This window comes from Aethina tumida, chromosome 3 (genome assembly GCF_024364675.1).
Source record: "Aethina tumida isolate Nest 87 chromosome 3, icAetTumi1.1, whole genome shotgun sequence".
In the NCBI taxonomy this organism is placed as follows: Eukaryota; Metazoa; Arthropoda; class Insecta; order Coleoptera; family Nitidulidae; genus Aethina; species Aethina tumida.
The window spans coordinates 6,632,660-6,656,253 of record NC_065437.1 but is presented as its reverse complement, the minus strand read 5'-3'; the positions used below and the strand labels follow the sequence as shown (position 1 = coordinate 6,656,253).

The 23,594-nt window shown below is 26.1% G+C and overlaps 1 protein-coding gene across 2 annotated transcripts in view; it reads right to left on the bottom strand.

Moving 5' to 3' along the window:
- Positions 1-23,594, bottom strand: part of LOC109597396 (uncharacterized) — a 119,199-nt gene that overhangs the window by 77,465 nt on the left and 18,140 nt on the right. Inside the window, exon 2 of one of the 2 annotated variants that reach the window (XM_049965255.1) lies at positions 1,227-1,250. The exons of the other annotated variant lie outside the window; for it this stretch is intronic. The gene's annotated coding sequence lies outside the window, so the exon portion shown is untranslated. The remainder of the gene's footprint in view (positions 1-1,226; positions 1,251-23,594) is intronic. 2 annotated transcript variants of the gene reach the window in all.

The following is a 23,594-nucleotide window of genomic DNA, read 5'->3' as shown; positions in this document are numbered from 1 at the left end:
ATTATTCTATGAAAAATGGTAGATACATTCTTCAAATATATTTAATTATTTACAAGTGACATAAAACTTTTCTTTTGTGTATTGTTGTATTGTTATAAAACAAATTTTAAAGAATATATTCTGGAATTAGAAATCGAAAAAATTCTATCTAACATTCATAAAATAATACATAAAACATGTACATGAAAATGTAGAAAAAGGGCGAATGTATCAATAACTCGGGATAGGAAGGCCCATTCATTAATTCTTCAATGGCTCCTGTAGCTGGTAATTCAAATTAATTGCCATGGAATTTTTCTACGTGAACCCGAAAAAAATACTGATCACGTCTCCGATGTCTGTTCAATGTTAACTTGGTTCCTTTATGTTGTCAATTCATTTACATTCTTTTGTAGTGATATGTATTTGAAAAACACGAATTAACAACCCCATTAACAATGCAATCCTAGACTCATACATTTGTATGGTTTATCGGGTATTTTTCATACATGAATAAAATTATATTGAATCCTGTTTTATTGAAGACTGAAATATTTTGTTTTTTTTTTAACATAACGAATTAAATAGGATATATGAATAACGAAAATCAATTACATTTAACAAATTTAAGGATACTTGACAGGAATAAAAAGTGATATAAATTAACACAGCATCCACTTACACTTATATAAAAAATTGTATATAAAAATTTATTATATACGTAAGCCTTAAAGTAACACAATTTATAGGATTTTATTACTCCTTTTATTATAAGCCACGCCAAGTGTGGGAAAAGTTTCCTAAATTCCTGAATTCGAGTTATCAACTTTACAATTTTATAATGTTCAACGTACCCAAACCGCTTAATAGCAAGTGTCACTTTAAAAAGTTTATAATAGAAGAGAAAAATGCTTAATCTCTTTAGTTTATGAACAACATGATATTCGTTGAATATTTACAAATTTAAGACCCAAATATGTACTATGTGTACAGTATTTCTTATAATAATCTTTGGAAAATAATGATTTTTACTGTATATTTAAATAAAAAATATAAAGAAATACATTAAAAAAATTATAATAAATCGAATTTAAACAAGAAATTGTATTATAATATACATTTGGGCTCATTTATATTAACTACTTGAGTGAAAATCAATATCTTACACCTTTATAAGATTGTTACTTAATATTGTAAGACTTATTTGTAGATAATATATATGATTCATATTGTAAAATTGTACTCACAGAAAACGTAGTATAAACGGACACCTAAGCAAATACAAAGTTGAATTAAAAATGTTTACAATAACAGTTATAATAAAATATAACGATTAAGTAAATATTACAGCATATTATTACCAATTCAAAAACTGTTCTGTAGTATAAAAAACACCCTTGATATGTATTGTCCTCGTTTTTACAACAAAGTTTGTTTTATTCTGCCTCATATATTTTTATATTATGATGTTATTTAATATTATTAGGAAACATTTTCAACCGAAAATAACCTACTTTCGGTATCCAAAAAGTAGAACTTGTGTATCCTTTATTTATTTTTTATTGTTTATTGCAAAGCAATGTTTTGCTTCTGTTGTCGCTCTTTTAATCTAATATTAATTTGACAAATATTAGTATTCGAGTATTGGGTTCTATTGCTTCAGTATTATTTTATTAAATGGAATAAAAAAATTTACAACAGGATACTATGTAGGAATGTGGGATTGGTTGTAAACTTTACTGAGGATAATTTATTATTTCTATGTAGTATTTGTGATATTTCTTTCATGATATTGGTATGTAGACATTGTACTCTTCTGCATTCTAACCGTTAATAGTCGGTTAATAGTTAGGGCAATTTCAAAAACTTTGGATAGATTTAGTAGAATTAAGATAAACCTATATTTTTCACATTTAATTTCCTCATCTCTGCCTTTATATGTTGGAATTATTTTAACAATTTAAAATTTCTTAAGTAATTATTTATTATAATTTTAATAAAACTTCTTAGTTAGTAAATTTAATAATGCATTTAATTATGTTAGCCTTTGTAGGATAGCAACATTAATAATCTAGCCTAGTCTAGTAGTATATATGTGTATGTATAAAGAAAATCTCAAAAATAATTTTTAATACAATTTATTATTACTGATTAAATCGTTAATATTATTTTTAATAAAAATATATTGAAAAATGTTCAATATAAAAGGCTAAAAATACGAGAAAGAATAAAAATCGTTTTATGCTCTCTATAAGTTAAAAGAAGCGTATTTTACATCATTTTGTCAATTTTCCAATTCAATGATCTTGTTAGTACTGTTTCAAAAAGAAATTAGTTTACATTTTAGCTATCCCTGATATCTCTCATCTCGCTCAAATATTCAACGGATACAATTTATTCTCTTTGCATCTTCCGACGTTGCATTGGAAGAATCGCTAAAAGTCAGTGTTTGCTTTGAACAAATACTTTAACCAAATTCTATTAAAATTTTAATGAAGAATTTGTAGTCAAACAAGAACAATTTTTTCCTAAATGAAATAGGATAGCAAAGCAATAACATTAGAACATACAAATATAAATTGACATAACATGAGTTTTCTTTAAATCACTCATTTTTCATGTAGTATATTATATGATTAATTCTTACATTGAAGGAATTTTGTTGGCTCAACTCATAGCTCCATAGTTTTTTAATATTTAAGATTTGTTTTAAGGAACTAATTGGTTTCTATTTGAACACTTAAATTCGGCGATATAAGAAAATTTATTATTACATATTTCTTTGCAGTAAAATTATAAAAATATTTTCTTTGAACGTATTGATCTGGAGTAAGACTTCTGTTATATATAAATTGTTTTATAAAAAGTGTTTACCATGTTATGCAGGAAATCTTATATGTATACAACCTTTATATCTCTTTAGACAAAAGGAGAAAGATATGTCGGTTCAGAAAGGGAGACTGTAAATTCAATACATTTCTATGCATAGCTGAAATATAGACATGGTATACATTCACTTACACTGATGGTGAGCATCAAAGGGAAGTAAGAATTTCCTATTAATGATCAATATGACACTGTCCGTCTTTGTGACATACTACCTACCAAACATTTCTATACAGATATATTATATTAAAATAAATTAGAACTTTTGACAGTAAATTTTGAATGAAAAACTGCGATTTTAACTTATTTCATACTTTCTTTGTTTCTTTTTAAACCTATTTCGACTTAAATGGTACTCCACGGACACTAAAGATACATTTGGACATACCACCCTAATATTTTATATTTTAATGGCCGCTTCTTGAAGGATTTACATCGTAAAATTGTGGATCGAACATTACTTCCGGGAAACGTGACCTACCCCAAATGCCGGATATGTGCCTGTATTAACCCTGCAAGCGTTTCATAACATATACGTGTGGTCCAAGTTCCGCATTTAACAAGTTCATTCTTGAATTTATTGCTTAGTGGGATGAGTAGGAATTTGACCGTTACTTTTATTACATCCGTTATGTTTTCATTAACGCTTTTCAACCGCTGGCCTTTCGGTTGGAGTTTGCATCCAAGTAGAATATTAAAATACGTTCTCGCCAAATTCCCCAGCTTTACGTATTTTGCTTGTGGATAATAAATTGTTTACCCTCCTGTAATGACTATGTATAACACCTTGTAACAATGGGGTTTTAATAAATAATTTATTTTCCCAGGTAATGCAAACAAAAATCATAAAAATGTGAATAAAATAGTTGAAGAATTCGAAGGGAAAGATTCAAAGGTACAATAAATTTTGTTATGTGTACTTTTCAGTTGTCAATTAATCTGAGTGATGAGGCAACACGTCACGTTATACACGTGCCATTCAAGAATAAGGGAATCAGCACCTTTATACTCCGAGTTATTGATACGTTCAACCTTCTTCTATCTTTTGGTATTGACTTGGCGGCCGAAATGGGATCTCGTTTGATTTTATTAAACTTTTTTATGGGATTCGTCAGACCGACTTGGGTCTTTGGAAAAGGGCGTTGACACAAAAATACCTACGTGTAACCCTCGAATATTTTCATACGTACAGACCAAAGTCCTATTCCAGATATTTATGAAAATGCAAGGATATCCTAAAGGAACGCTAACAATAAGATAAATGAAACTTTGCTATTATATGCTTTAAATGATAATTTTATTTTATGACATCATTTTATTACTAACAATAAAATTGTAAAGTAATTGAAGTTGTTATTGCGTCATAAGTTTTAAATTTGTTCTATTATTTATATAAAACAGATAGATTATCTATATATATATAACATATTTAAGTTTAACTACATAAGAATATCATAATCATAAAGAATTTATGGTTGGTGAACAAATTTATTTCTTTTCGCCTTAAATTTTTTATACACTAAGTAATATTTTGAAAATGTTATATTAGTTTTAAACAGAGTATTATTCAATTAACAATAATATTGACTAATATTATTAGTTAAAACTTTCTATGAAAATGATTATTTAGAGCTGTTCCTCTTTGAATGTAATATATATCACATCAAATTAATTTAAATTATATATTATATAATTCTATTCCCTCTGATGTGTGAATTTGAAACATATATTTTCGCTTATGCGAGATATTAATATTGAATCCGACAGAAGGAGATGTGAAATGAAATTAGATAGCATTGTACCTTAATCAAACCTTTTTAGATTATGTCTTAGAAATTGATTTTAACTTTTTAAATTGGCTTTAGTAATAAAGTATTAAAAATACGAAATTATTATGTGTATTAACTATGGTAGAATATTTGTTAACTTTGTAAAAACCTATTGCAAATAATAAAAGAGCTTGCATTTGATTCTTTCATCAGCAACGATTAAATGGATGATAAAATGTAATCGTCCTAGTTAAGCTAAATCAGCATTTTGTTTCCTGTTCCTAATTTACATCGCTTGTTCATTTAGCGATGCTCAAAAAAAAATAATACAGGTAACAGTAGAATAATTGAAAGTCACCTTTCTGGGCCACATCTAACAAACTACAAATTGAATACGTATACAAAAAATACACATTATTTGGTCACGAAAAAAACATGGAAAATATAAATTTCTAAACTGTCTAAAGGGAAACTGAAACCTAAAAAGTTAGAAAAAACTATTTTAAGAGACACAGTCATAATTAATACGTCAAATATTGATAAACAATCAAATGTTTTTATTGCAAGTTTTCTTTGCTCTGTATTAAATCTTTGTTTATAACTCTAAACATATCATGGTATATAACTTCTTTTGGCTGTTTTGCCTTAATTATTTACTTATAAAATATGTAACATTCCATTTTTGAAATATGTTATCTTAAAAGAAAAACGTTTTGGGGTTCATTAAAACGGCTAAACATATTTGTAAAACACAGAAGATATAACAAAGAAACTATTTTAACCGAATTTATTTATTTTCCATGAGTACCACTATATTCTTCAAAATATTTTGGTAAAAATATAATAAATATTATAATGTATTATTGTTATTGTTTAAGATGTCAGATACACATTTTGTTAGTAAATTAGACAGGAATGTTCAGACAGGTCATCGGTGTTAAGCATCTTTAACTAATAATAGTTAAATAATAGTTGTTGTTTAATATATTCTATTAGTAGTTTTTGAGATATGGTTGAGTAACCACATTATTTGCAATTCTGATTGAACATATTAAATTGAAGTTAGAACGTTTTTAATTTGGCTAATTTTGTGTGTGAAAAATTAATAACAACTATGTTACTTGAAAAAAGACTCCTGGGCAGTTCTGTAGATGTCGTTCCCTTTGAATATACAGTGTGGCTAATTTGAAAGCGAGACATTCTAATAAAATTTGTACTTTTCGTCACATTTTGATAAAAATATGTATTTGTAGATAAAATATTTGGAATAAAATCAAGACCTACAAAGTTATATTTAGGCATAAAAATTGAAGAAATCATACTAACAAATTTTTATAGGAATTATAACTACACAACAGGCTTAAACATGCCCTGAAAATATCATGCATATTAATTAGAACATTTGTCAACTTAGAACCTGTATTGCGAATAATAAAAGAGCTGCTTCCTATTGATTTTAAGATTCTTTCATCAACAACAATTAAATCGATAATAAAATTTAATCGTCCTATTTATGCTTAATCAGTATTGTGTTTTCTGTTCCTAATTTACATCGCTGATTCATTAAACGATGTTGAACATACAATTAATCCAGGTAACTACATGAATAATTCGTAGCATAATTGAAAATCATATTTCTAAGCTGTATCTAAAAAACTATTAACTGAATATTTATACAAAAAATATTTATAATTAAAGGGCAACGAAAAGATATGCAAAATATAAGTTAAAATAAGAAAACACTATTTTAAGAGATACAGTAATAATCAATATGGCAAATATTCATAAATAATTAAATATTTTAAATAAATACTTATTTTTCTCAATTAGAAAAAAAATTGTGGTTGTGTTAGTAACGCGTGAAGCACACAAAAAGATAAAAATCAATAACTTTACTTTGGCGTAACAAAAGTCCATAAATTTAGTATAAAAATTTTTTCGTTACTCTATAATAAATACTAATAACTAAACAAGAATATAAAAAATAAATTGTATTCACAGATTTTTGTTTATAACAGTAATAGTAAAAAATATGTCATGATGAGTTATCAAATTTATTTTTTTTTACATTAATTATTCACTTATAAATTTGAAATGTTTGAAATATTTTGTAAATTTTCTAATACGGTTCAATTAAAATCTTTTGGGGCTAATAAAAACAAGTAAACGTATTTGGAAAACGCACAAGATATTACGAAGAAACAGTTTTTAATAAATTTATGTACTTTCTTTGAGTACCATTTTATTCTTCGAAATATGTACAACGAAAACATTTTAGTAAAAAATATGATAAATATACTGAAGTACGATATTACTATTATTTAATATATTTGATACACATGTAGTTGGTAAATTAGAAAGAAAAGTTACTTTTTTGGAGAGTTAAGCTTCTTTAACTAATAATAGTTTTTTTAATATATTCGTTTGCACACCACGTACAATATATTAATCTGGCTAATTTTGATTGCGAATAATTACTAATAACTACTTGATACAAGGAAGATTCCTGGTCAGTTCTGCAGAGTTCGTTCCATTTGAACACACAGTGTGGTTAATTTGACATATTTTTATAGCAATTATAACTTCATTACAGAATTAAACACACCCTGAAATTATTATGCACATTAATTAGAACATTTGTATAAACCTATATGGCAAATAATAAAAGAACTCCTTGCATTTAAGTTCAAGATTCTTTCATCAGCAACGATTAAATCGATAATAAAACGTAATCGTACCATTTAAGCTTAATCAGTATTGTGTTTCTTCTTCCTAATTTAAATCGCTGATTCATTAAGCTACGTTGAAAAAAATTAATCCACGTAACTACAGAATAATGTGTAGCATAATTGGAAGTCATCTTTATGAATCTTATCTAAAAAACTATAAATTAAATATTTATACAAAAAATATATATTAATTAAAGAACCATGAAAAGTCATGCAAAATATACAATACTGGGGAAGTTAACATCTTTGCTAGATAAAATATTTTAAGAGATACTTTAATAACCAATATGATAAATATTGATACATAATTAAACATTTTAAATGAATACTTATTTTTCTAAATTAGAAAGAAATATTGTTAGTTAGAAGCATCGAAAAAGATAAAAATCAATAATTTCACTTTGGACAACAAACGTCCATAAATTTAGTATAAAATAGTTTTCTTTACTCTATATTAAATATTAATAGCTAGACAATAATATAAAAAATAAAATGTATACACAAATTTTTGTTTATACCATTAATAGTAAAAAACATATCATGGTGAGTCACCAACTTTATTGTGTTTTGACTTAATTATTCACTTCACTTATAAAAGCATAAGAAATTCCATTTGAAATTTTTTAAAAATTTTGTAAATTTTCTAAAGTAATTCAATAAAATCCTTTGGAGCTGATTAAATCAGCTAAACATATTTGGAAACATAAGATATAACAAAGAAATCTTTTAAACCTTTTTTACCGAATTTATATACTCTCTTTTATCCTCCGAAATATATACAATTTAAAGATTTTAGTAAAAAATAAGATAAATATTCTGAATATCATGAATATTAAATTAGAAAGGAAAGTTGATTTTTTGGAGTGGTCATCGGTGTAAAGCCTCTCTAAAGTAGTTTTTGAAGTATGGATAAGGAGCTCCATTATTTGCCCACCACATAATATTTAACATGTTAAATATTCGGTCTGTATTAATTTTTGACTTTAATCTGAATAATTTTGGCTGTAAATTAACAACTATTTCATAAAAGGAAGACATCTGGTTAGTTCTTTAGATTTCGTTCAATTTGAATACATGGTGTGTCCCATATGACACCCTCATAAAATTTGCATTTTTTATCAGTTTTTTTCATAAAAATATGTATTTGTGGACAAAATGTCACCTTTTTTAGAATAAAACCAAAACCTTTGGGCAAATTTTTAGACATGAAGATCGAAGAAATCATAGTGCAAATTATAGCAAATCTAACTACACTACAGGATTAAATACCCCTTGAAATAGGTATATACCAAAATTAATAAACAAGCGTTATGTATATCCATAATTCTGTGGGAAAATTAGAAATCATATTCTTCTTATGAATTAGACAGTGAAATAAACAAAAATAAATTATCTTATTTTTCCAACAATATTGAAATATTATACGATGGAATATAAAAACACTATAACTCATAAGACTCAAATTTATTATTTGTAACAATATTTAGTAAATATTGTTTATGATTGTCACACATAATATCCAGGGGAATTAACTGTAGAATGTAGAATTATATATTTTTTATGCCAAATCCACGTCTAACAATAAAAACAACAAAGAATGTTGTTGCAATCGGAATCTCATCCATAAATGATTGTTTAAAATTTTAAAACTGAAAGACATATTTTCGATACACACCAAACCAAAATATTTCCGGCGGATCATAAAAGTAAATGCGAGACATTCATTTATAAAAATAGAAAAGGGAATATCTGGCGGAAAACAGTAGTATATTTTAAGCTGTAAATATAGGGGTGGCTACAGTGGTTGCTGGTACAAATTAAAAGGACGATGGCGGGGGTGCCAGAGCAACGAGGGAAGTAATTTACCCCCGGCGGTGCAGTTTGATGCGATCTTTCCGTCTCTCCGGTTCCCAAACCGTCGACGAAAATACTTTTCCTTGGTCAAATGCCTTTCGATAAAGTGTACGCTGATACAACAATGCGATTACATCCCGGCCGCCGTTCTTTCAGTTGTTTTCATGATTGCAGCATGTACACGCAGATAACTTAAGACCACCCGAATGAGCAAATCTACCACATTACTACTATTACTATTACTAAGTATTGAACTAAGAAAGTTCATATAAAATAATCCTATTTAATGTCATGAGCATATGTGATTGTACAAGATACGTGTTAAAAGTTTTCTATTAATTAAAATTCTCAATTTGCTTTGATTTTAATATTAAAACCAATTATTAATCTAACTTAGCCAACTTCCAGCGTAGAAACTTTTTATATTACAAAGTTTGAAAAGAAAAATAAAGGGTCATTACGTTTTGTGAATATGTACACCATCATAATTTAATATTTTTTAATTACATCTAGTTCATATTTTATCAGTATGAATTTTTCTTTTTTGCTTTTAGTTAAATACTGTTGGATTATTCAATATTTAAAATGTGTAACTTTAATGTAAAAATATAAAGATTCATCTATTGGTATTAATAATCCAATTTATAATTTACAATACAGCTATTTAATTTTTTAATTAAATCCTAATAAGTAATAGGAGTAAGATCGCTCAAATAGTACCACATGTAATTTAAACAACTTACAACAATACATACATACATAAGCAACAAAATATACAACTGACAGACATCATGTCCAATTTTCTTATTTTTGCATATGTTGGAAGTTAATATTGTAATTAAAAAATTGATAATGCAAAATAAGATTTTGTTTTATATTTACTAGTATGCTTATAAATATTATTATTATTAAACATAAAATTGCAAAATTCAAAGTCAAAAGTGGCACAGCTTACACAAAGGTTATTTATATTATATATATAGTAGACTGTTTCAAAAAAATCGACAATTTTTTTTTCTTATTTATATCGAAAATCTTGTTGGAAATGGTAAAAAAATACTGTGAAAGTTACAGCTCTTAATATTAATATTAAGAGGTGCCGCATCGTAAATTTTAATTTCCCGTTTAAATAACACAGGAACGGTGTTCTTTTGGTTTTTTGAAATTTTTTAACTCTCGTTAGAGATAATATTTCAAAATGATCAAAACAGATTTTTATAGAAAATTTAACGCTCTACAAAAAATGTTTCTTACAGACACAGAGACATTTTTTGTAGTGCGCTAAATTCTCTATAAAAATCTGTTTTGATCATTTTGAAATATTATTTCTAACGAGTGTTAAAAAATTTCAAAATCCAAGAGAACACCGTTCCCGTGTTATTTAAACGAAAATTAAAATTTACGATGCGGCACCTCTTAATATTAATATTAAGAGCTGTATCTTTAATAGTAATTTTTTATCATTTCCAACAAGACTTTCGATATAAATAGAAAAAAAAATTGTTGATTTTTTTGAAACAGTCTAATATATAGTATAAATAACCTAATCTACAAATGAAACAAACAAATTTTACATTAAATTATCCTTCTCCATATATTAATAATAATTTTCTAATTACTGCTTAGTATTGATTTGATTGTCTACTTATTTAATGGATTAAAGGCGGTACTTTTAATTAAATTTCGCTTAAATGCAGAAATTTGATACGTGATTTTGGCCTCCTTTAGCGGTTTAAAACAGGTTTATGATACGAAATTGCCAATTATGACTTCACAACGGAGAATTAAGTTCAAAATTGAATTAGTATCGAACTGCTTTTTAAGGCTACTCATAGGTTAAAGCTCCTTCAGGTCGACTTAAGAAGTTTAATATTCTGTCAATTTATTTTTTATCCAATAACAGTTAAATAACAACATTAATACATATTTAGAAGAACATATAATCCATTGGTTTTATAAGTAAATGATTATTAAAATGTGAATTGAATTAAATTACAATAAAAATTTAAACGTCGCTAGAAGATATAATAATATAAATAATGAAATTAATTAACCACATTTTTTATTATTCAAACTTCAAACAATTATTTAGTTTTTATACTAATAAAAATAATATATATTTATTCATTAAATATTTCATCTTATTTCATTAGTATTTCACATACGAAGGATTTTACGGTCGCCCCCATTCCTAATAGAAAAAAATCTGACGATCCAGCACCGTCGCCTCTAGATTCGACATTCTTAACCTAATACAATTCCCGGGATCGCAGTAAGATCTCCATGATACCATGAGTTAGTTCCTTCCCTGCAATATCCGGACCTCCGTTCACGGTGTCTGCAATGACACCGCCGAAGTCATCGCATGGGATCTTGCAAGGACGGGAGTAGATATTGGATATTTCATACGAGGGTGCAACGCATACAAATTATCTTTAAACTAGACCACGTCTACGTGAACATTTAATGTTCGTGAGGCTTCCCGGCTATCTGAAATTCGCAGACGGCCTGACCTGAGTACGGACAATGGCTTGTTTGATCATGCAATATAAATAGACGAAGTCTTAATTATTTTGTTGCGTGACTATCTAAAACTTGGTTGCAATTATGTTAGTGTGTGTAAATTTTCAGAAATCAGTTTTTTTAAAATAGAGTAGCCGAGAGCTTTCACATTTAATCAACAGCTTTATTATATAACACATTATCATGTAAAATGTTTTTTAAATTTTTATGAAACTTTTTTGTGAAGTCTGTATCTCTTTTGATTATTTCAAACAACTGACAATATTCGACACGAATATTCGAATGGTCACGAAAGCCTTAATCTTTACAAATAAAACTCTTTTTATTGACATTAAATTTACTGAGTACTTTAGTTTAAGATAAAAATTTGATAAATTAAAAAAAAACGATGACTGTCGTATTTTACTAATAAAAAGTTAAGAAAATTTATTAGTTTTTATGAAAGAAGTCTTAATTCACACTTAAACATAATATTGAAATTATATTATTATTGCATCATCTTAATAAATCTGTCTCAGTCGAGAATAATAATAATCATTTGTAATTGAAAAGTATGTGGTACTTATTATTTTTGAATACAAAATGTCCTTATTATCCTTTATCAACAGTGTGTGGTTACATATCACTATATATTTTAATTAATTAGCAATTACATTGTTTAAAAATTGTCAACAATTCAACATATGTTCTACCAAGTTGTAAAAAAATTTAATTGTGTATATTAATTGAGAAGAGAAGAAACATGGCGTCGAACAAACATTGGCCTTGTTAATTCTAGCAACGGAAACAATCTTTGCAGTGCAACTCGAAAAAAAAAAATACTTAATTTGATTCAGGATTCTCTATCGTTCATTAATGAGAGTAAAATATTAACTTGAAAATTGCTATGGCGTCCGGATTATAACGACCCAGAGATTGCGCCATTAATTTTTCACATTTAGCAGGTTTTATTCCTAAAATAATTATCTAGGGATTTGTGAATTCTGTACACTTTTTTAATGAATTACTCTTATACACTCTGACATAATTTGTTTTGTTGAATAAACAGTATTAAATGTATTATATGTTTAGATATTTAATACTTCTGTTATTTATCTTTTGTATTTTAGAAACTGACTAGATATTAAAAATTGATTCATATCATCTGTTTAGGGATGCAAATTTTTCTATGTACAGTAGGAAAAGCGTTTGACCCGTCTGAATTTAGAGAGAGACATCATGCATGACAGAGGCAGTAGAAGTCTGTCCCACAGTGGGAGATTTACTGTCTCTATTGCACATAATGTATCTTTCAGGATGCAGATGGATCAAACTCTTTTTGTACTGTATGTTTCTACTTACACCAAAATTGAAGAATTAGAAATATCTTGTTTATTTTGCTTTGGCCATTTCACATTATATCTAAAGATAGATACTAATTTTATAATTATATTTTCTAGTAAAATTAAAACCGGAATGTAAATTTTTTATGAAAGAAATCAACCCCCGAGTTGCAATAGTAAAGCAAGGTCGGCCACACTGAGAGGCGTATTAAATACAAATTTTAATATAAATTTGTATAGTAAGGGTTATAATTACAATTATTACGAGCGTATTTTTGTATAATTAATGGGATTCTTCATTACAAAAATTAACAGTAATGTACCATACTAGTTTCTTCATAATAGTGCATAAAACTGATTTAATATATTCCTGTCGTAAACTTTTAACTTATTATTTTCCTTCAATGTACTTATAATTTTTTGGTTATCCGTAAAATGTCTATTTAAAAATGTAAGTTCAACAATAACATTTTACGAAAAAAAGTTTAAGACAGTCAATGCAAAATTAATTTTAATATAATATATAAAAATAACAGGAGTATTTAAATAAATATGCAGTTTAAACCGAAAAAATTATTATAATTATATGAAATAACTAATGAAGTGGATTTATTGTGTTGATTAATATTTTAGTTAAATATCGTATGTTTATTTACAATAAATGGATAAATTCTCCTAAATAATTGAACATAAGCTGTAATATAATATCACCAGCTTGGCGGCAATAAATTACGAGAGACAATTACAAGTACAATTACATTTAACATTGCATCATTGAGTTTCAAAGTGCATATGGATCAAATTACATCAAAGAAACCCTTGAACTTGGAGTAGGTAATTTTAAAGTGAATATGAAATTCAGTCAATGTTTTAGCTTTTACAGCTTTTATTGTGTCACTATTATTACTAATAATATAAAGAAAATGAATATTATCTAAGGCGGATTTGATTGGGTTAAAAAAGTAGTATTGAAGAAATATATCTCCATATTTAACATACATTTACCAGGCTATGTTTAACATATTTTGGTGTAAAAAACACTTAGAGATTGTATTTCCGTTGCTAAATTTATAAATAAATTAAATTTGGGAATGAATAAATAATTTCTTTCAATATTTAACGACAAACCACTTCTTCAAAATGTAACCTTTAATAGTTATAGCATAACAACAAAATTTCCCATTATATTAGCCATTAAGCCAAAATTATTGTATTGATAAAACTATTAGCATACAGTTTATAGTTTTGGCTTCCGAACTTCGAACCGCATATAAACTAATTGGAGTATACAGGTTATAAAGTTAGAACTGCAACTGGCTCATAATAATTAATAGTAACAACCGAATGAGCATGAGTATCAATTCTCAATAATATTTGTATAAATATTTTGCTCTTTTTCAGTATTTTAATATATTTAATAATTGGCAAATATTACAATATATTAATAACAATAAAGTTACAATTAGCTAAAAAATGTACTAACTTTCAATAAAATTCAATTTTGTATAAAACTACCAATATTATCTCAAATATTCATTATGATAAATTTTAATTGCAAATACAGTACATCATCGAACAAACTCATTAATTTCCACCAATTTGAATAACGGTAATTAGTATTTTAATTAAAGCTGTGCCGAAACACAACAGTATATTTTGAATTATTTATTGTTTTTTGTTATGACAGAAATTCATTGCTAAAATGGACAAATAATAACTTAAGTGATTGTTGACTATTAGAATTCAACTTAAAAGTATTGTTTTATTAGTTTTTTTTTTTTTAATTTTCAGATTAATCTCATTTTTGTTTGAGATATTTTTTATTTATAATAAAATTTAAAATTCTATCTTGAAATAGTTACTAAAAGTGATCCAGTCGGCAGGAAAAAAATTGTTCGTTTGAATGTGAAGAATTCATTCATCAGCTGAATTAGTAAATTAATAAATATGTGTATTAAATTATTTTAAAGTTTTTACTGTTTTTACATTATGCAGCTACAATACTACAAAAGATTGTTATGAAATGAAATATTTATTATATTAAAATATATTAATGTGGTAAATGTTTATTTGTGATCCTTTTAAGTGGGTAAGTTTTTTTTATTAGGCAGTTAGACTGTTTGTATCAAAACAGATATAGAAACTATATTGTTAATATAGTTTCTGTAGAAACACAAGCTAAACTGAATAATTAATAATAATTATTTTTGAAAGAGAAGGAGTAGAAATGTTGATATTTTATTACACCTTACGGCAGTTTGCGAAGATTTTGTAGTATTTTAAACGATGATTTTATATAGAATCTAAAACACAAAAATATTAATGGTAATATTCCTCATTCGACCCCAGTATTTGACAACAAAAAATCACTTTAAATTAACTGTAACATTGAACAACATTTTAATAATACAGTTAAAATCAATATATCAAGTTTATTAATTTTTTAAATAACGTAGAGAATTGAACAGAGGTATAAACAATTTTATATTACAGTTTTTGTTAAAATAAAGTCCTTTGTTAATGTACCATAAATTTGAAAACAATAAAAATTACATATCTCTAAAAATATATATGCAATAGTTAAATATGGTTTATATGAAAATTATATATGGCAAATATGAATAGCTGAATTAGGAAATTAATAAATATATGCATTAAATTATTTTAAATAAAGTTTTTATTGTTTTTACATTGTGTAACTACAATACTACAAAAGGTGGTGAAATATTTCTTAAAATATATAAATGTGGTACATGTTTATTTGTGATCCTTCTACTTACTGAAATGTAATTTAGAAGATCTCCTCAATAAAATAAAAAAAATTACTCATACAACCGTATACCAAATGAATTTCAAGTTATTAAAATTTCGTTGAATCTAATTATTACAATAACATAATTATGCACATAAGCATATACTAAATATGCATATTTAACAATAACATTGATAGATAATATTAATTTTATTATTAACAACATGCACATGAACAGCAATTGTTTAAATATTATTTGAATAATATCCATTTGAGTGAATATATAATCCAAAACTACAGTAATGGTGTATTTATAGTAAGACTATTAGAGAGTAAGTAGTGTACCAAATTCTACTGAAGTTTAACTTAAAAGTACTGTTTTATTAGTTTTTTCAAATAGTTCGTTTGAATGTGAAGCTGAATTAAGAAATTAATAAATATGAGTATTAAATTATTTTAAATAAATGACAAGTTTTTACTGTTTTTACATTGTGCAGCTACAATACTGAAATATTTATTAAAATATATGAATGTGGTAAATGTTTATTTGTGATCCTTTTAAGTGGCTAAGTTTTTTATTATAGAGTTGTTGTTTGTATCAAAACAGATAAAACAATATTGTTAATATAGTTTCTGTATAAACACAAACTAAACTGAATAATTAATAATAATATTGACAAGGAGATTCAATTATTGAAACCAGTGGAAATTCTATTTAAACAGCCATTAATGTATCTAGTTGTACGTACTATCGCGTTCATAAGTGGTCTGCCACTTTCCGAAGCGCTTGACCTCGACCGTCACATTCTGTTACAGTCTATTATTTCGGTCCGCGTAAAAATTAAAAACTGAATCTGAATAAGTTTTGACATGGTAAAAGGGGTATCGATTTTACAAAACAACATGCTACACTATAAACAGGGTTGTAAGGATTGGATCACGGCAAATTATGAACTAATTTTGTAAACATTAGTTATTCAGAAAATATTTGTTGTGTTTTGTTGAAATTGTAATGATAACTACAATATTTTAAACGATTATTTAAATAACAAATATTAAATTAATCTTAATTAATATTATTTTGATTTTTTACTAAATAAATATTTTTAAAAATGATTTAAAATAGTATTTGAGCTAATGTGATATATTTTAAAAATATTTAAAAGATTACATACAAGAAATAAAAATTAACTATTTTCATAACAAAACCAAGTATTTACGATATATAAAATAGTGCATATTAAAACATTTCAAATGTTATGAAATAATACACACAGTTATTTTTTAAAAACTTTATTTTATGGACAATTTTGTTCTTAATTTTTTTATGTAGATTAAAATTAAAAGAATAAAATAACAATAGTTATTAATAATATAACATACATTAACAGAATTTGGATACATGAATTCAAAAATGACACTTTGGTTTGTTCAAAAAGATCCTCACTCTTGTTTTTCGTTTATTTGAACATTATTTGTTATTGTATCTTATCCATGATCCATGATTTGTAATCTGTTTCTATAAATGGTATTCTTTAAATGTCCAAACAAAATGTAGTCCAAAGGAGTTGAGGGGATCTCGGTGGCCAAATTTATCTACCAGTGGCTCATCAGAGTGTTCTTCAAGAAAACGTTTATTTAAATTGTTTGAGATTCTGTACGTAATATTATACAAATATATAGATATTTGAAAAAAAAAAAAAATAAATAAATGGAATTACTAAATTATATACTACTTAATTTTTATTATAATTATAATATTTATGTGTATATGTGCATTTTGTATTCGGAACGTTACTGCTGTATATATTAGACGCGAAGTAAACAAGTGTTTCTTCTTGTCTTTTTTATATCGCATTATTAAAATTGAATATGAGAAACTAACTACGAATCTACAACATTGTTGTTGATACATAATTTGAAATTAATATATGATATATAATTCACAAAATTCATGTCGCGTTTCGATTCGAAAACCAATACGTAGTTAAACTAAAACGAGCACTCGTTCCTAAATCTAAACTATCTCAGACCCCAGAAAGTCGGTTTGCAGAACGGCCATAATGTTTCCCAGTTCACAATTCATTTTATAATCACAAAATTGTATTTATTTTATTGTATGGAACATTCATTTGCAATATAAATTTTTAAAATTAAAATACTTGATAACAAATGTTATATTATAATGAAAAACCTAAAACATTAAATTATATATAGAGATTCTCTTCCTTCGCTACATATAAAATTCACTAAACTCGAGATCTTTTTAAAAATATCATGCAGTTTATCCCTGAACTATATGTAGAGGCTCTCTTCCTCCGCTACATATACAGTTCCTTAAAAAATAAATAATAAAAATAAAATTGTTGTACCAAACCGAAAAACAAAAAAAAAACGCACCCAAACTTTCAACAAAGATATACAACACTGGGGACATAAACATATTCTCCCAATTTTAGTTCTTACCGAAATATTTAGCTCTCTAGCTATTTCAGAAATATTCTTTCCTTGTTGATTTAAAAAGACGATTTTAAGGCGTTTTTCCTCGTTTAAATTCATGTTCGCTGTACAAAGGTTCGCATTCAATTGACAACACATTTAGGAATCGCATCTTACGATGTGGTGGGGAGTCGGCACTGCCGAGACGGTAGTGCACGGTAATACAGAATGTGACCGTTTACGGCCTGACGTCAGGAAAGTGCAGACCACTTATGAACGCGATAGTACATGAGCAAATAATTCATGAACTGTGTCAATTTCTTGAGTGTCCATTTGAAAATCAATGGATGCGAACTAAGCGTTTATTCCGATATTTGGTACAGTTAAGTTTTTCCATTCATTAATGCTGATTTTCCTTAGAACACTTATCAACATGTCTGATTTGACTCTTGCTACTTTCTGTTTATTTTAATTTATTGTCTTTGAATGACTTTCCCAAGTTGTATAGACGTTCAAAGGAACTAAGGAACTTGTTAAATAATTAATAGACTATTTTGAAAGAGGAGGAGTAGAAATGTTGATATTTTATTACACCTTACGGCAGTTTGCGAGGAATTTGTAGTATTTTAAACGATGATTTTATATAGAAGCTAAAAAACAAAAATATTAGTGTTAACATTCCTTATTCGACTCCATTACTCGGCAAAAAAACACTTTAAATTAACTATAACATTGAACAACATTTTAATAATACAGTTAAAATCAATATATCAAGTTTATTAATTTTTTAAATAACGTGGAGAATTGAACAGAGGTACAAACAATTTTATATTACAGTTTTTGTTAATGTACCAAAAACAGTAAAAATTTCTATTAATGTCAATATCTCCGTTTACATATATCTAACAATATAATGGTAATGGTTAAACATAGTTGTCAGAAAACGAGATAATCCAGAATTAAGTGTTAAATTATTAATTTATTATAAGAATTTAAAGGGTAAGACAATTAGTCATAGATAATGAAATAATTTATTTTGTCTCTTATGTTCAAGTTTTATTAAAAATGTCAGTAATTAAAAAGTATATAAAAATAATACATATTAAAAGTTTAAATATAATATTTGACAACACCGGTTAATGAACCAAGGCATTAACAAAAATAAAATTTAACACATCACTCAATATGTCACCGGTGTGACACAATATGGTAAATATTATTGACAGACTCACATGATTTTCTGATGGTACTGCATTAAAATTTCATGACATCCTGACCGTTAGTTTAAAGGTTATTTAATGACCTCAATTTTGTAAATTTCAAGAAAATGGATAGAAAGGAATTTCGTTTGTTGATTAAACACTGTTTTTGATGGGGAAAATATTTTAGAAGCCAAATAGTAGCTTGATAAGATTTATGGGGACTCTGCACCAGGGAAATCAACACTTATCGACTATTCTGAATTTAAACGGCGGCCCAATATCGCCTGTTGCCCCGGGAAACATAAAAAATGTACAAAAGATAGTTTTGAAATACCATAAAATGAACGTGACAGCTCCAAGATGTTAAAAGGTAGTGTCTCTACAATTTTACATAAAAATTTGTGTATGTTCAAGTCAATTATCGAAGTGGGTGCCTCAGTGGCTCACACTGAACAATTCAGAGAGCCCTTTGAAGCTATTCAAGCGGTATTGCATCGGTATTTAACAATGAGTGAAACATAGATTCACTATTACGCACCTGAATCAAAAAAATGGTCAGGCGAGTGAACCCTGAGTCCGCTAAAAGTAGTCCAGGCATCCGTATTTTGGGACGTGAACGGAATTTTGTCTTAAGAAAGGAAAAACTTTTAATAGTGAATATGATATGGCTCTATTGGATCGAATTGGTGCAGAAATTAAGAAAAAATAACCCCATATGCAAAAGAAAAAAGTGCACATGTCTATGAAAACTATGATTGAATTGGATGAATTATGCTTTGAATTGTTTACTCACCCACCGTATTCTCCAAATATGGCTCACAGCGACTACTGTCTTTTTGCAGGCATGAAAAAGATATCCCAGGGAAAGAAATTTGGCTCAAATGAAGAAATCAGTGTCAAAGTTAAAGAAACATTGGAATGAATCTATCATTCTTAAAGGAGAGTGTATTAATATATAAAGTGGAATTTCTAAAAAAAAAATATTTTTTAGTTATACTGAAGACTTGAATGATGTGTTAGAAGATTAAAAATATAGTGTCTCTAGAATTACCAATTAAAAAATTTATTAGTTATATTTTTTTAAAATTTTTATTGTTTAATTAGTTTAAAACTTACTATAAATACACTTATTGTAGTTTTGGATTATATATTCACTCAAATGGATATTATTCAAATAATATTTAAACAATTGCTGTTCATGTGCATGTTGTTAATAATAAAATTAATATTATCTATTAATGTTATTGTTAATTATGCATATTTAGTATATGCTTATGTGCATAATTATGTTATTATAATAATTAGATTCAACGAAATTTTAATAACTTTAATTCAGCTGTTCATATTTGCCATATATTATTTTCATATACTTTATAATTACTGACATTTTTTATAAAACTTGAAAAAATAAGTTAACCTGTTATTTCATTTCATTGTCTATGACCTTTTAAGTTTGTATAATAAATAAATTTAACTCTTAATTCTGGGATACCTCGTTTTTTAACAACCATATTTAACTATTGCATATATATTTTTAGAGATATGTAAACGGAGACATTGATATTAATAGAAATTTTTATTATTTTCAAATTTTCAGTACATTAACAAAGGACTTTATTTTAACAAAAACTGTAACATAATATTGTTTGTACCTCTGTTCAATTCTCTACGTTATTTAAAAAAATAATAAACTAGATATATCGATTTTAACTGTATTATTAAAATGTTGTTCAATGTTATAGTTAATTTAAAGTGTTTTTTTTGTCGAGTAATGGAGTCGAATAAGGAATGTTACCACTAATATTTTTGTTTTTTAGCTTCTATATAAAATCATCGTTTAAAATACTACAAATTTCTCGCAAACTGTCGTAAGGTGTAATAAAATATCAACATTTCTACTCCTTCTCTTTCAAAATAGTCTATTAATTATTCAACAAGTTCCTTAGTTCCTTTGAACGTCTTTACAACTTGGGAAAGTCATTCAAAAACAATAAATTAAAATAAACAGAAAGTAGCAAGAGTCAAATCAGACATGTTGATAAGTGTTCTAAGGAAAATCAGCATTAATGAATGGAAAAACTTAACTATATCAAGTATTGGAATAAACGCTTAGTTCGCATCCATTGGACATCAAATGGACACTCAAGAAATTGACACAGTTCATGAATTATTTGCTCATGTACGTGCAACTAGATACATTAATGGCTGTTTAATTAGAATTTCCACTGGTTTCAATAATTGAATCTCCTTGTCAATATTATTATTAATTATTCAGTTTAGCTTGTGTTTATACAGAAACTATATTAACAGTATTGTTTTATCTGTTTTGATACAAAAGCAACTCTATAATAAAAAACTTAGCCACTTAAAAGGATCACAAATAAACATTTACCACATTAATATATTTTAATATAATAAATATTTAACAACCTTTTGTAGTATTGTACCTGCATAATGTAAAAACAGTAAAAACTTTAAAATAATTTAGTACACGTATTTATTAATTTACTAATTCAGCTGATGAATGAATTCTTCACATTCAAACAAACTATTTTTTTCCTGCCCACTGGACCATTTTTAGTAACTATTTCAATCTAGAATTTTAAATTTTATTAGAAATAAAAAATTTCTCAAACAAAAATGAGATTAATCTGAAAACTTAAAAAATAATCTAATAAAACAATAGTTTTAAGTTGAACTAATAGTCAACAATCACTTAAATTATTATTTGTCCATTTTAGTAATAAATAGTTCTGTCCTAACAAAAAACGATAAATAATTCAAAATATACTGTTGTGTTTCGCACAGCTTTAATTAACATACTAATTATCGTTATTCAAATTGATGGAAATTAATGAGTTTGTTCATATGAATTTTTGAGATAATATAGGTAGTTATGTACAAAATTAAATTTGTTAGTGCATTTTTAGCTAATGGTAAATTTATTATTATTAATAATATTTTATAATATTTCCCAATTATTAAATATATTAAAATATTGAAAAAGAACATAATATTTATACAAATAAAATTGAGAATTGATACGATTATTATGAGCCAGTTGCAGTTCTAGCTTTATAACCTGTATATTCCAATTAGTTTATATGCGGTTCGAAGTTCGGAAGCCAAAACTATAAACTGTATGCTAATAGTTTTATCAATAAAATAATTTTGGCTTAATGGCTAATATAATGGGAAATTTTGTTGTTCTGCTATAACTATTAAGGGTTATATTTTGAAGAAGTGGTTTGTCGTTAAATATTGAAAGAAATTATTTATTCATTCCCATATTTAATTTATTTATAAATTTAGTAACAGAAACACAATCTCTAAGTTTTTTTAACCTAAATATGTTAAACATAGCCTGGTAAATTTATGTTAAATATGGAGATATATTTCTTTAATACTACATTTTTAGCCCAATCAAATTTGCCTTAGACAATATTCATTTTGTTTATATTATAAGTAATAATAGTGACACAATAAAAGCTGTAAAAGCTATAACATAGACTGAATTACATATTCTCTTTAAAATTACCTACTCCAAGTTCAAGGGTTTCTTTGATATAATTTGATCCATATGCATTTTGAAACTCAATGATGTAATATTAAATGTAATTGTACTTGTAATTGTCTCTCGTATTTTATTGCTGCAAGGCTGGTAATATTATATTACAGCTTACGTTCAATTATTTGGGAGAATTTATCCATATATTGTAAATAATCATACGATATTTAACAAAAATAGTAATCAATACAATAAATCCACTTCATTAGTTATTTCATATAATAATATTTTTTTTCGTTTAAACTGCATATTTATTGAAATATTCCTGTTATTTTTATATATTATAATAAAATTAATTTTTCATTGACTGTCTTAAACTGTTTTTCGTAAAATGTTATTGTTGAAGTTACATTTTTAAATAAACATTTTACGGACAACCAAAAAATTATAAGTACAATGAAGGAAAATAGTAAGTTATATGTTCACTCAATTGGATATTATTCAAATAAAATATTTAAACAAATGCTGTTCATGTGCATGTTGTTAATAATAAAATTAATATTATCTATTAACGTTATTGTTAAATATGCATATTTAGTGCATTCAGGTTATGTGCATAATTATTATATTA